At 40.3% G+C, this 16,151-nt stretch overlaps 1 protein-coding gene across 2 annotated transcripts in view; it reads left to right on the forward strand.

Moving 5' to 3' along the window:
• Positions 1-13,630: 13,630 nt before the first annotated feature.
• The window catches only part of RAB40B (RAB40B, member RAS oncogene family), a 319,276-nt gene continuing 316,755 nt past the window's right edge, over positions 13,631-16,151 (forward strand). The window contains exon 1 of one of the 2 annotated variants that reach the window (XM_053710367.1): positions 13,631-13,652. The gene's annotated coding sequence lies outside the window, so the exon portion shown is untranslated. Of the gene's footprint in view, positions 13,771-16,151 lie in introns of both variants that reach the window. The other variant, XM_053710359.1, reaches the window with a different exon arrangement.

Genomic DNA, 16,151 nt, shown 5'->3' on the forward strand with positions numbered 1-16,151 from the left:
GCACAAAAGAGAGGGGGAGAGAGAGAGCGCAAAAGAGAGGGGGGAGAGAGCGCAAAAGAGAGAGGGAGAGAGAGAGAGCGCAAATGAGAGGGGGAGAGAGAGAGCTCAAAAGAAAGGGGGAGAGAGAGAGCAAAAGAGAGGGGAGAGAGAGCGCAAAAGAGAGAGGGAGAGAGAGCGCAAATGAGAGGGGGGAGAGAGAGAGCTCAAAAGAAAGGGGGAGAGAGAGAGCAAAAGAGAGGGGGAGGGAGAGAGGGCAAGAGGTGGGCCGTGTGAACGGGCTTTAGGACTAGTACAAATATAACAGATAAAAACAGAAAAAAACATTTTTTGATACATTTTATGCTACTATCTCTAAAACACCACTAGGTGTCGCACTTTTGTTTATTCTCCTAAACCATGCGTTAAACCGTACACAAATATTTTGTTTCTGAACATAACATTTCTCATAAAACTAAATCACTACAATATAATATACCATATCACTTATACTGACAACAATTAAATATATTGTCATTATTGGAATTAAATTGATATTAGTATCTTTTTTTATAAAGGTATTGGAGAAATATGTCTAATCACTCGCTGAGTTAGTGTAATAATCTTGGGTGATTAGCCTGTGTGACATTGTGACACAATTACGTGAGGTTTCCCAGAACACACGGTAACTCAGTAAAATCACACTATGTGACAGCATGACATGCTATATGCAGTCTGTAGCCTCTTATCTAGGCTGACCATATTTCCTTGAGACAAAAACGGGACATTGAGATGTCAAAAAATAGGACGGGTTAATATTCATTATTCATAGGGAAAAAGTAAGATTTTAACACCAGTTGACTTTTATGACATGAATATAAACTATTGAGCCAACAATTATTCTTCTGTTATTGGTCTCACTATTTCCACTATCATAAAGTATTCAAATTTATCATACAATATTACATTTGCCAAACACAAACATGCTTTAAAAAAGTGAGTTTTTACCATAACGTCTAAATACCAATCTCCAGTGTTTCCACAATGTCCCCATGATCTAAATTGGGAATGTGTATATTTTGTAATCACATGCCCTTTAGCTAACTCAATGTTTCCAAATTACCCTCTGTTGTCAAGTGAATTCCCCCCAAAAATTAACTAATTTTTGATAAAGGCACGGTAAAAGTATAGCCTCTGAACAGGTGTTTAGAAGATTTGGATTGATTAGTATAATAATAGTTGTAGATTTTAGCTGAATTAGCCAAAAATGTTACATAAAGAACTGAGAAAAATGAAGAAATAGTTCCTTGATTGATAATGATAACTGTACAACATAATTAGCATGCTGTTGCACTGCAGCAGCATGATTTTATGTTAAATTGATTGGCAGGCACACAGGTCAGACTCTTACCGTGCACATCTCTTGCAGAAGTTGATCTATTGAATTATCTCTCTGATGGTCAGAATTGATGATGGCAGAGGCAGATGATCTTTAGATCTAGTCCGACTCCTTACTCATAGAAGACCTTGCTTGGCGGCTAGCTAGCAGTTCCATGTTCCAACTTGTGACCTTGTCTCGAAGTCTCTCTCCTCAGCTCAGTCTGACAGCTCTCGACTGACCGTTCACTTTCTATCACGCCCCTAATTTTGAGTGTGGGCGGCATAAACGCAGTGTGGATCATGTGGGCACGGCCACCCGACGCCAACACTGCAGTAAAAAAGAAACTGCCCTCCCCGCCGGCAGGGACTTTAACATTTTTTAGTAGTGGTGTGTGCAGTGTGTGCTAAAAAATGAGACCGGCGCTGGCCGCAATTGGATATACTCAAAAAAGGGACATAATGTACATTATTAAAAAAAATGACGGGATGGAGGAAGAAGCATAAAATAACGGTACTGTCCCTTTTAAAACGGGACGTATGGTCAGCCTACTCTTATCGCCTCTAGTTAGGGACGCTATCAATGAGCTTCTATTCCAGTCAAGCAATCACTGGGTAGGATGTTGCAGGTCATTTTCTGGATCCTGCAGGATATACTTCAGTTTCTCTGGGGCTGGGTTACAATTACAGTTTTTTTTTTTTTTTTTAATATTTTTATTTGGAAAATAAAGTTTACATAAGTAGTAGTGCAACTACTATAATGGCAATATATGAACACAGAACAATATCATATATCACACAAAGATGGATAAGGACGCGTATGTGTCACTAGCTGGTTGCACTTCAATAACAAGACAGCGTCCAATACAATCAAGATTGCAGTCGGAGGTCCTCCAGAATTAGTATTGACATTAACCTTAGTCCACATATTATGCTTCATAATATCCATACATAGCTGTTGATTGCACTTAAACATATACTCTACAGCTTATCCATCGGTAGTTGTCTATTTAAACATTACAACAGAATAACTTCATTAAATGAAACAGGTAAGTTCACTCATAACTGAAAGAAATCAAATTTAACATTTAAGGCAAGTATTGTGAACGAGTTATACTCAACGCTATAGTTTTGGCTATCGGTTTCCATGGGGAAACTCTCAAGGGAGCAATTCCAGACGTGGTGAGGGGTTTGGGGGGGGGGGAGAGAGGGAAAGGAGACGGGAAATATAGGAAGGGCAGCGTTAGGGGTGTAAAATTCTCACCTGGGGAAAGGGCAGAAAAAAGGAAGATAAAAGGCTCAAATCTAATCTTATTGACTTATTGAAAGTTTCTATGTAATGAAACCAGGGTTCCCATATGCCCCAGAACAAGTCCTCTTTATCCATTGCAAGATAAAAACTACGTTCCATCTTGGCAAAGTTATGTATTGTCTCATGGACCGCTGAAAGCTCAGGGGGTGCAGATTGCTTCCAAGCTCTTGCTATAAATAGTTTCGTGGCTGCTAGGATAAAGATGACCAGTTTAGATTGAGATTTTAGGATTTTTTTTTTGGGGGGGGGATGTGTAACAGGGCTATTTCTGGTCTTTGAGGTAGATTAAGCCCTATGTCCAGGAACATCTGGAACACTCGTCCCCAACAGTCAGCTATTAGTGGGCAATTCCACCAAATGTGGATATCTGAACCTCTTTCTCCGCAGTTTCTCCAACACAAGGGGGACTGGCTAGGAAACATCCACCTGGCTGGGGTGTAGTACCAACGCAATAGAACTTTCATGTAGGATTCAATGGAATTCACACAATGTAGGGTTTTTTTTGTGAGTACAGTCGCCAGTTGAATGTCTTTGTCTGAAATAGTAATGGTCATGTCATATTCCCAAGCCCGAAGCTGCCAAATCCTGTCAGAATTACATGACGTTTGAATCATAGAATAGTGCCACGAGAGGGTTTTAGGCAATTTAATTTTGGACATCCACATTTTTACCCAATTTGTATGAGGGCGCCAGTCTGATTTGGGGAAACCCCAAGATATTAGCCATTTATATAGTCTGGCGCACTCAAAAGGGAACCAGGGATGAGAGCAAAATCTCTTGGGGGGGAGGGTGTCAGATATATAAAGTTGGGAGACAGTTTATATGTTCCATGCGTGCCAGTGGGCACCATGTGTGTCTGGGAGATTAGTATGGAGTCCCCGGAGTGAGTGTATTGGTGAGGGATGGGGTGCAATATTAGGTAGATGTCTGAGAGAGTGCCAGGCTTTTAGGTTTTCTAGCACTATCTCGTTTTTGATCTTTGTTTTATCCAGATGGTAAGTCAGGACCCAGGGAAGATCTCCAAGGTCTAACCCCTTTGGCAGAATTGCTCGCTCTATAGCCTTCCATCTTGGGGGTTCACCCTTATCCGACAATGCTGAGATATGTGTCAAGCGGGCTGCCTCATAGTAATGGAGTATGTTTTTGTAAAGTTTTCCTTGCTATTCTCGGCCTTGAGGAACCCCATACATAGGTATGAAATAGTAAGTGAAACTTATCAAGTCTCACCTTAGAAAGATTAAGGGGTAAGCATCTGAAATAGTACAACATTTTGGGTAGGATTGTCATCTTCAATGAGGCTATGCGGCCTAGCCAAGAAATTTAATGGAATTTCCACAAATTTAAAAGGGAAGAGATTTCTTGGAAAATATAATTGTAATTTTTGTCTTTTACTAATTTTAAATCCGGAACTAGTTGTACTCCAAAGTGCTTGATTGTGTCTTTGGTCCAATGGAAATTGTAGGTCGACCGCAAAATATCTAGCACGAGGTCAGAGATATAGATGGGTAGAGCCTCCGTCTTAGAGACATTTATTTTATAATAACTGTATTTGCTGAAGTTTTGTATAATGTCAAAAACTGCTGGTAAAGATCCTAACGGGTTGGATAATAACAGCATTACATCATCTGCAAAGAGTGCAATCTTTTCACCCTCCTGACTCACTGGGACTCCGTGAATTAAAGGTGAATTACGAATGGCTTGTGCTAGGGGCTCGATCGTCAATGTAAAGATTAAGGGCGACAAAGGACAGCCCTGTCGAGTACCATTTGTTATAAGGAATTCTTTGGAAGTAAATCCCAGGCCTTTGACTATGGCGGATGGGTTGGAATATAACGCCTGAATAGCCACAACAATTTCTCTTGGGAAGCCAAATTGATGAAGCACCGACCATACGTATTCCCATCTGACCCTGTCAAACGCCTTCTCCACGTCTAAGGACAAGGCCAGCATGGGATGTTTTAGTCTAGAAGATTCTGAGAGGATATTAAGAACTCTCCTGGTGTTATCAGGGCCTTCCCTACCAAATGTAAACCCTACTTGGTCCGGGTGTACAAGACTAGGGAGGTGAAGACGCAAGCGATTAGCCCAAAGTTTGGCATACAATTTGGCGTCCATATTTATTAGAGAAATGGGTCTATAGCTAGAGCATTGGGTAAGGTCCTTACCTTGTTTTGGAATGGTAATTATAGTGGCTTGCAGGAATTCCTTCCTAAGCGACCCTTGATCTTGAGCTTCAGCAAAAAGTTTTAGAAGGGTAGGGCTCAAATTAACTCAAAACATCTTGTAAAATTCTACAGGATAGCCATCTGGGCCCGGAACTTTATTATTTTGCATGTGTTTGATGGCTGTATTGAGTTCAGCCAGTGTGAAGGGCATCAATAACTCTTCCCTAGCCGAGTCAGATAGAGATGGGAGTTTCAGCGTACTCAGGAAGGAGACAATGTCTTGTGGCTGTGAGTCAGGTTCTTGTGTATCCAGCTTGATATTATATAATTTAGAGTAGTAGGAGGCAAATGCCTCACCAATATCTCTAGGTGAGGAAACTGTGGCGTCACCCCTGTTAATTGCCAGAATTCTAGCTGCAGCTGTTCTGCCTCGTAATTTCCGGGCCAACAGAGCCGACGCATTGTTGCCCTGATAATATATTAACTGTTTGAAATGTGTAAAAGCTTCCTTAACTCTTTCTATCTCTTTTTCTGCTATTGAATTTCTGACGCCAGGTCTGGTGTGGGGGAAGATTTATTTATGGATTCTTTTCCTCTTAATGTACATACCAAAAGGCCTAATGGGGTGCTCTTCCGAGTTTTAATGGAGGCATGCTTCTGTATGCAGATACCTCTAATATAGGCCTTGAGGGAGGCCCATAGGATCTGATTTGAGATCTGAGGGTCCTTATTAAGCGAGAGGAATTCCGCAATAGAAGTCTGAAGAAATGTTTTGAATTCTTTGTCATGTAGCAGGGTTTTAGGCAACTTCCAGGAAGGTCTAGAGGACTTAGTCATGTCAGTTGTGAGAGTGAAGAGCTGTACGTCATGGTCCGACCATGAACATATTCGTATTTGTGATGTACTGATTCTGTTAAGGGTCCATGAGTCTGTAAATAAGTAGTCCAGTCTAGAGTATGTATTGTGAGGTCTAGAAAAAAATGTATAGTCTCGTTCACTAGGATGGAGTGCTCGTCAGACATCAAATAAGTTATAGTGTGTTATGTGGGTTCGGAATTTAGCAGCTGAGCTTATTGTATATGAGTCTATGTCTTTACTTTTTTGAACCCGCTTGTCTTTCAATGGGTCCCAAACCATATTGAAATCACCTCCTAAAATCAATGTTCCAGCCTTAATCGGTTCAACTTTGGAGAGAAGAGTTTTCAGAAAGTGAGTCTGGGATTGGTTAGGGGCATATATGTTTATTAATGTAAATAAAAATCTGTTTAATTTACAGATCAATATTAACGATCTACCCTGGTCATCTCTCTCATCATGGACATGTTCAAAACCTACTGATCTGTGGATTAAGATTGCTACGCCCCTTGACTTCCCACCAAAAGAGGAGAAGTATTTTGTAGGATATTCCCGGGATCTATATGGGTCTGGGCGAGAGTCCGTCCAATGGGTCTCTTGTAGAAAGACAATATTGGCTCTTAAGGATTTCATAAGATTAGACAGTAAGCCCTTTACATTTAGGGTGGCAAAAGTGAGATTTTTCAGAGGTTTCACACATTATTAAGGTTAGCACCGGGGTATAAGCTATATGCAGTTGAGAAGGGGAGTAAGGGTAGGAGGGGGGGGTTACTCACCTCGTCTGGAAACACTGTAAAAAAATCAGAGCTGCCTTCCCGACAGCCACTGAGGTAACGGAAGTATCTGGTCACCAGTTCTAGAAGCATGACAATCAAAGAAAACAATTAGACAACTAGGATTATGTAATATTGTTAAAATGTCGTAGAGATTAGGTAAAACTATGATTTTTGATATCTGGGGAACCTGTCTATAAGAAACACTTAATAGCTGGGCTACTAATAACCCTTAATATTACAGGACAGGAGCAAAGTATGCTGGGAAACATTTCCAAAAAGGGTGGTATGGTATCCCACCCGTAGAAGAGGTACTACTGTGATCAGGAGTGCCCTCCTCGGTCCCTGTAACAAGGGATTGTATTATCAGAATTTCTGAGGGGGGGGGGGGAGATGTATTGCTATTATAAATAATATGGACAGATATAGGGATTTACACCTTAAAATATTGGTGTGTTAACTAGTACAAGTAAGGATAGAGGCCTTAAGAGGGAAAATAAAACAGCATAAACATCTTATATGAAACATATGAACAACTTTGTGTCTTTTAAATTCTCATGTACGTTGCCTTACTTTAAGATCAACTTATGTATGGAGACTAGATTCTAGGTTTATGGATTGCTTAGTGATCAACCGGGCCATGTGACTGGATCTCGTCTCAAGGCTCAGAGAAAATGACAAAGTTAAATAAGGGTGCACTTAATTAGTACATACATAACTTATGCTTAATAGCTGTGACATTTTATATTACTATCAGATCACTGCTCTAATAAAAGGACAACAAATAATCATATAGTGCACCAAGCATACCTAGGTCAGCAAGTAGTTAGACACATATCAAAGTACAAAAATATACTATGAATTTACTTATAACACTATGTTGTTAGTCGCTGCGGTAAAGATCGCCATTCAGGAGCCGCAGGGTGGAGTGTGGACTCAGCACTATCTCTCAAATCTTGGGCCACAGTAAGTCCCGATTTTTAAGAAGGTCTATGCCTTCTTTTAGAGTCAGAACTTTAGAACATATGAGGTTGGGGATTATTAGCGTTAAGTAGTAACAGATGCTGCTCCTATATACATATCAAAATAAATGTACCTTCAATATAGGAATGATACATTCATTATTTTTAATTACTTAGACCAACATCTGATGTGGATTCTAGGTTAGACAGAACAAAACAACTAGATAAACTAATTGTATAAAAGGATACAACATAGTTTGTAGCAAAGAACCCCACAAGAATATAATAATTCTTAACTCCAAAAAAATCTAATGTAATTCAGATGATTCTTCTATTGTTAAAAAGTTCCATTTCATTCATACATTATAGACTTTATTAAATAAACTAGGAACACACATTCATGCTGTAGCAAAGGCAAGTGAATTAAAAACCTGGTTTAAAGGTTAATATAGATTAGCTCAAATATTCATAATGATTGTTTATATGATCCCACTGATTTATATTATACTCAAGTAAGCTAAGCCCTTACAATCCGAGGGCTGTATTACTTTTAAATGTTAATAACTAATAAAGTGGGCACCATAGATTCATATGTATTTTTTTTTAAGGCATATATATATTGTTAAACCCAGATAAGCAAATTAAAAACAACAAACAGGAGAGACACAGCTACTCCTGTTGGGGTTTTTGTTTGTCTCAGGTCCTCCATATCAGCTAATTTTAATTCAAGGTCTGAGATCTGGACAGACAAGTTCTGGGAATAAGATAAGAGGTTGACATGGTCAATGGCCAAATCTTCATGTTTACGTTCCAGAGTTTCTGTATGTTCTCCCAGCACCACTATATCTCTACGGAGATCGTCTGTAGAGCTCTTTATCTCTTTGGTCAGGGTTTCTTGTAGCATATTCATGCGATGTGTCAGGACGTCAACTATGTTAGAGGCTAAATTATCAGTTGACAAATGTTGTGTATCCATACTGCTTTCTGAGTAGTTGTCTTCTAATGAGGGATGGGTGTCTCTTGGCAAGGGAGGTTTTGTGGGAGGTTGGTCTTTGAAGTGGCACTGACACTGTTCTTTTTAACTGAGATTGTGCTTTAGGTCTTCTTTCAGCGACTTGAGACATAGTATTCAAGTAAGTCCAAAGTTAGTCACATGTGGAAAAGGTATAGGCAGCAATCAGCTGAGAATTAGTAGAAGGTTCAAATATAATGTAGACACAGTCCCCCCAGGCACCAGACTGCTAGTTTATGCTAGCATCGTTTGAACATAAGGAGCCTGTAGACAAAAAAAAGTAACGTGCCATGGGGCCTTTCTTTATGTTATGAATTAACAAAGATGGTGATTTTCCCGCCAACTACACACAAAAAAGAAAAACTTTATATAAGAAAAATCTTCTTTATGCGGCTTGTGTGAGGCAGGATCACTGTCTGATTTGAAGGCTCTTAATTGCAGTTAATAACACAGGTAGCAGAATCCAGAGCAGCTTTTAAATAGCAACCTTGTCTATGAGCCGGTTATCAGCCTTCAATAATGTGTATATTACTGCTTGCTTGGAAATATTACCTCTTGATGTCTTCACCTAGCCCACCGGATGTTATGCCGGATGAATCAGGAGTTTCAGGCTGTTTGAAGGAGTCCAAAGTTCCGGAGTAGGCCGCAGACGCTTTCTTTCCTAATAAGGCACCGGTCAGAGCAATACCGGAAGTATGGAGCTACCACCGGACCGGACAAATTTGCAATCCGGGTGTACCAGCCAGGTCAGTCTGTCCTCCAGAGGTCTTTACTGGTGTTTAGGATCAGGGATATATACTGTTTTGAAGGTTTTTAGGCAATCTTAGGTCAGAGCTCTCTGTTAGTGCTGCCAGTCAGATCAACGGCTAGCTCCGCCCCCTACAATTACAGTTTTTGTGGTTTTAAAATAAACAGACACAATAAATAATGAAGGTACACTGTAAGTTTTTTTTTTTTACTATGAGTAATTAAAAATGAATAAGGTATTAATTTGTGAGTTTTATATTTGATTTAAGCAATAATAATATGTAACATATCACTTACCACAATAGTATTTATATGTAATTGCTATTAAACCTATGACATTCAGAGCATGACAAATGGTCAGTTTGGACATGTGTGCAGGGTGAGATGACATGAAGGGGTCAGCTAGTGACATCTTAATAGGTTGGCTAATGTGCAGCCTGTCTAACTGAGCATGGGAGACTGACAACTTTTGTACCAGGGGACAAGTAAAGCTACATGGCCCTGTTATAGCAACCACCTCTTTTAAAATGTGATATCTGATAGAAATAAAACAGCCGACAGTTATAGTAACCAGAACTCCTGTCAATGAGCGGGACAGTGTAGGAACAGGCAACATATATATATATATATATATATATATATATATATATATATATATATATATACACACACATATATGCATGCATATATAGTATAAGCACTATATATTATATACACATGCTTTTATATATATATATACAGCATACTGATAAAAAAATAATAATAAACTGCTAGGCAATAGCCCTGATTCTATCACCAAGAGCAGCCCAGGGGGCAATTGCCACCCTGCCCCCTGGCCCAGTCCACCACTGGGCATATCTGAGCGCTGGAGACGACATGTGTAAGGATTAGTGAGACAAGGGGGCGATTTATGAAAGTGCGAGCGGACATGATACGATGTAGCATATCATGTCCGCTGCACATTGATAAATGCAGACAGCATATGCTGTCTGCATTTATCATTGCACAAGCAGTTCTTGTGAACTGCTTGTGCAATGACGCCCCATGCCGCCGCTAGCAGGGGGTGTCAATCAGCCCAATTGCATACCTCCCAACATTTCAAAGTTCAAAAATCAAAAGACCAAAGTAATATAAATAAAATTTTAAATAAAGCCATATCTTTTAATACTCTTAGGCAGCAAAGCAAACACAAGCTCAAACCACTGGTATAGATATGTGAGCTCTGTATTAAATTAGCCTTTGCAGAGACAGTGCTAAATATTTTTATCTTAATTGGACATTTAATAATAAATTCTTTAAAACAAATCTCTGCATTCCTCATTAAGTCAGCAAAGTCAGCAAAAATGCACAGTAACACACTACATAGCATACACTTACACACACACACACACACTACATAGCATACACTTACACATGCAGATACACACACACTACATAGCATACACTTATACATGCAGATACACACACTACATATCATACACTTATACAGGCAGATACACACGCTACATAGCATACACTTACACATGTCGACACACACACACACTACATATCATACACTTATACAGGCAGATACACACACACTACATAGCATACACTTACACATGCACATCACACACACTACATAGCATACACTTACACATGCAGACACACACACACTACATAGCATACACTTACACATGCAGATACACACACACTACATAGTATACACTTACACATGCACATCACACACACTACATAGCATACACTTACACATGCTGATACACACACACACACACTACATAGCATACACTTACACATGCAGATACACACACACTACATAGCATACACTTACACATGCAGATACACACACTACATATCATACACTTATACAGGCAGATACACACACACACAAACTACATAGCATACACTTATACATACAGATACACACACACACTACATAGCATACACTTACACATGCAGATACACGCACAATACATAGTATACACTTACACATGCAGATCACACACACTACATAGCATACACTTACACATGCCGATACACACACTACATAGCATACACTTACACATGCAGATGCACACACACTACGTAGCATACACTTACACATGCCGATACACACTACAACTACATAGCATACACTTACACATGCCAATACACACACACACACACTACATATCATACACTTATACAGGCAGATACACAGACACACTACATAGCATACACTTACACATGCAGATACACACACTACATAGCATACACTTACACATGCAGATACACACACTCTACATAGCATACACTTACACCTGCCGATACACACACTACATATCATACACTTATACAGGCAGATACACACACACACACTACATAGCATACACTTACACATGCAGATACACACACACTACATAGCATACACTTATAGATGCAGATACACACACACACTTTTACATACGGATACACACACACTACATAGCTTACATTTATACATGCAGATACACACACACACTTTTACAAACAGATACACACACACACTACATAGCTTACATTTATACATGCAGATACACACACACACTTTTTACAAACAGATACACACACACATACACACACTGCACAGCTTACACTTATACATGCAGATACACACACACTACATAGCGTACACTTATAGATGCAGATACACACACACACTTTTACAAACAGATACACACACACACACTGCACAGCTTACACTTATACATGCAGATACACACACATACACACTTATAGATACAGATAGACACACACAGTTATAGGTACAGATAGACACACACACTACATCATATATGGGTATCTGTAATTCATTGTATGGAGTCCTGGGGTTGGCAAGCACATTAGCTGGCAGTCTGAGGCTGCCACTGTTCATTACCCTGGTGTTAGCACTGTTCATCGTATAAAACTGAAGGCATGCTAGTATTATTCAGAGCTTGATAATTCAGCCCCAAGGGTGAGAGGACAACTTATAGGGCGTATAGAGCAGTTGCCTAGATATATGAGAGCTGGGGACGGCTTGTCTGTTAGCCGAATGGATATTATTATAGTTGGGGAGAGCATAGCGATGATTGTATAGTACAGATAAAGTTGTAGTTAGAGCTTGTGGACATTGGAATAGCTCATTTAAGGGCTCTATTAGTGGAGAGAAACACACGTCCCCAGCCTGTTGTATACAGCAGGTTTATTCAGCAAAGGAAGATCACATTATTGACTCAACAAGCGAATCTCTAATGCTCTAAATAAAGGAATAATAAAGTCAAAATTAAAAAAATAGATTGGATAGAACATGAAAATTTCAGTTTTTGCTTAGTTTTCTCAGTATCTTTTGTTAAAGGGAAAGTGTACACTAACTTTTTGTTAATCTCCCTTATGATATATAGTCCATCCGAATAACATTTTTGAATATGAATAACTATATATATTTTTAGATGCAACTCTGTTTTATAAACAAGGCAAACCATGGTTTTATAACCATAACCAAGCCCCATCTTGCACCAGTGTTTGCAATAATGTTTATAGCAATGTTATAGATAGCTGCAAACAAAGCTGCTATAGACTGCTAAAGACTCGTGCACGCTCCTAAGTGGCGGTTCTAGGACTGAATATTGGCCACTAGCTCCTATCAACCTATTGAGTTGCAGATGATTTGATAAAAATGAGTCTGTGGTAATTAGCACACATTTACATAAAATATTATGCCGCATATTTCAGGAACTAAAGCTCCTAGGACAGTTTTTAAATGATATTTTGCTTTAAACGAGGCCCAGGCACACACATAATAGGGTCTTTATTTCTATATTTATCTAGTGCATAATCTTTTTATATACACATTTTCTGTCAATAAAATAACGGCTTGGTGGCAACCCTACCAGTCTACATAGGTATGCTCTTCAACAAAGGACACAGAAAGAGCAAAGCCAATTTGATAAAATAAGTAAATTGAAAAGTTGGTCCCAATCAGGAATATGAGTTTAGTTTTGACTTTTCTGTCCCTTTAAGTGGAATTGTGTGGTCCCTGTTCCTATAAAGCACATACCATTATCACACTGTATATCTACTGATGAGGTTTTTATTATTATAATGAGTGACATTATAGACAATAAACAAGTCACGGAACAACACACAGAACAGATAAACACGAGGGTTTTGTTTATCAGTCACTTATATTTGTGCAGGGAACTTGCGCCAGAGCGCTATATGCTCACTGCGCATGCGTAAGGTGAAAGTCAGTGCGCGTTTGTAAACAACAGTAGCCACGCCTGTCGTCGCCCACATCTCGCCCTCTGTCACGCCCACTACTCCATGTATAGCGCCATCTGAAATACAGCCTTGACATGCCCATCGCTTTGATAGATGAGTACAGCAGCCAATAGAAAAAGAGTGCTCCCTTAGCAACTAAAAGACTGGCCAATGACAAGAGTCAGTGGGCGGGAGAGGAGCTGTCAGGCTGAGGTGAGTTGCTTTAGGCAAGCAGTTCGGGTTGTGGTGAGAGAAGAGCGGTTTGTGTGCTGCGGGCGCCGGATACAGTGAGGTGTGTGCGGTAAACCGCAACCGGAGAGATACTGTGCAGGTAGGTGTGTGTACTAATGTGCGGTTATACTGTCTGATACTCACCTGTACGGTAGGTGTGTGTGTGTGCTAATGTGCTGTTATACTGTCTGATACTCACCTGTACGGTAGGTGTGTGTGTGCTAATGTGCTGTTATACTGTCTGATACTCACCTGTACGGTAGGTGTGTGTGTGCTAATGTGCTGTTATACTGTCTGATACTCACCTGTACGGTAGGTGTGTGTGTGCTAATGTGCTGTTATACTGTCTGATACTCACCTGTACTGTAGGTGTGTGTGTGCTAATGTGCTGTTATACTGTCTGATACTCACCTGTACGGTAGGTGTGTGTGCTAATGTGCTGTTATACTGTCTGATACTCACCTGTACGGTAGGTGTGTGTGTACTAATGTGCTGTTATACTGTCTGATACTCACCTGTACGGTGTGTGTGTGCTAATGTGCTGTTATACTGTCTGATACTCACCTGTACGGTAGGTGTGTGTGTGCTAATGTGCTGTTATACTGTCTGATACTCACCTGTACGGTAGGTGTGTGTGTACTAATGTGCTGTTATACTGTCTGATACTCACCTGTATGGTAGGTGTGTGTGTGCTAATGTGCTGTTATACTGTCTGATACTCACCTGTACGGTAGGTGTGTGTGTGCTAATGTGCTGTTATACTGTCTGATACTCACCTGTACTGTAGGTGTGTGTGTTAATGTGCTTTTATACTGTCTGATACTCACCTGTACGGTAGGTGTGTGTGTGCTAATGTGCTGTTATACTGTCTGATACTCACCTGTACTGTAGGTGTGTGTGTGCTAATGTGCTGTTATACTGTCTGATACTCACCTGTACGGTGTGTGTGTGCTAATGTGCTGTTATACTGTCTGATACTCACCTGTACGGTAGGTGTGTGTGTACTAATGTGCTGTTATACTGTCTGATACTCACCTGTACGGTAGGTGTGTGTGCTAATGTGCTGTTATACTGTCTGATACTCGCCTGTACGGTAGGTGTGTGTGTGTGTACTAATGTGCTGTTATACTGTCTGATACTCACCTGTATGGTAGGTGTGTGTGTACTAATGTGCTGTTATACTGTCTGATACTCACCTGTACGGTAGGTGTGTGTGTGTACTAATGTGCTGTTATACTGTCTGATACTCACCTGTACGGTAGGTGTGTGTGTGCTAATGTGCTGTTATACTGTCTGATACTCACCTGTACGGTAGGGGTGTGTGTGTGTACTAATGTGCTGTTATACTGTCTGATACTCACCTGTACGGTAGGTGTGTGTGTACTAATGTGCTGTTATACTGTCTGATACTCACCTGTACTGTAGGTGTGTGTGTGTACTAATGTGCTGTTATACTGTCTGATACTCACCTGTACTGTAGGTGTGTGTGTGTGCTAATGTGCTGTTATACTGTCTGATACTCACCTGTACGGTAGGTGTGTGTGTACTAATGTGCTGTTATACTGTCTGATACTCACCTGTACGGTAGGTGTGTGTGTGCTAATGTGCTGTTATACTGTCTGATACTCACCTGTACGGTAGGTGTGTGTGTACTAATGTGCTGTTATACTGTCTGATACTCACCTGTACGGTAGGTGTGTGTGTACTAATGTGCTGTTATACTGTCTGATACTCACCTGTACGGTAGGTGTGTGTGTACTAATGTGCTGTTATACTGTCTGATACTCACCTGTACGGTAGGTGTGTGTGTGTGTGTGCTAATGTGCTGTTATACTGTCTGATACTCACCTGTACGGTAGGTGTGTGTGTACTAATGTGCTGTTATACTGTCTGATACTCACCTGTACGGTAGGTGTGTGTGTGTGTACTAATGTGCTGTTATACTGTCTGATACTCACCTGTACGGTAGGTGTGTGTGTGCTAATGTGCTGTTATACTGTCTGATACTCACCTGTACGGTAGGTGTGTGTGTGCTAATGTGCTGTTATACTGTCTGATACTCACCTGTACGGTAGGTGTGTGTGTGTGTACTAATGTGCTGTTATACTGTCTGATACTCACCTGTACGGTAGGTGTGTGTGTACTAATGTGCTGTTATACTGTCTGATACTCACCTGTACGGTAGGTGTGTGTGTGTACTAATGTGCTGTTATACTGTCTGATACTCACCTGTACGGTAGGTGTGTGTGTGTGCTAATGTGCTGTTATACTGTCTGATACTCACCTGTACGGTAGGTGTGTGTGTACTAATGTGCTGTTATACTGTCTGATACTCACCTGTACGGTAGGTGTGTGTGCTAATGTGCTGTTATACTGTCTGATACTCACCTGTACGGTAGGTGTGTGTGCTAATGTGCTGTTATACTGTCTGATACTCACCTGTACGGTAGGTGTGTGTGTGCTAATGTGCTGTTATACTGT

The sequence above is a fragment of the Bombina bombina genome, chromosome 1, assembly GCF_027579735.1.
Source record: "Bombina bombina isolate aBomBom1 chromosome 1, aBomBom1.pri, whole genome shotgun sequence".
In the NCBI taxonomy this organism is placed as follows: Eukaryota; Metazoa; Chordata; class Amphibia; order Anura; family Bombinatoridae; genus Bombina; species Bombina bombina.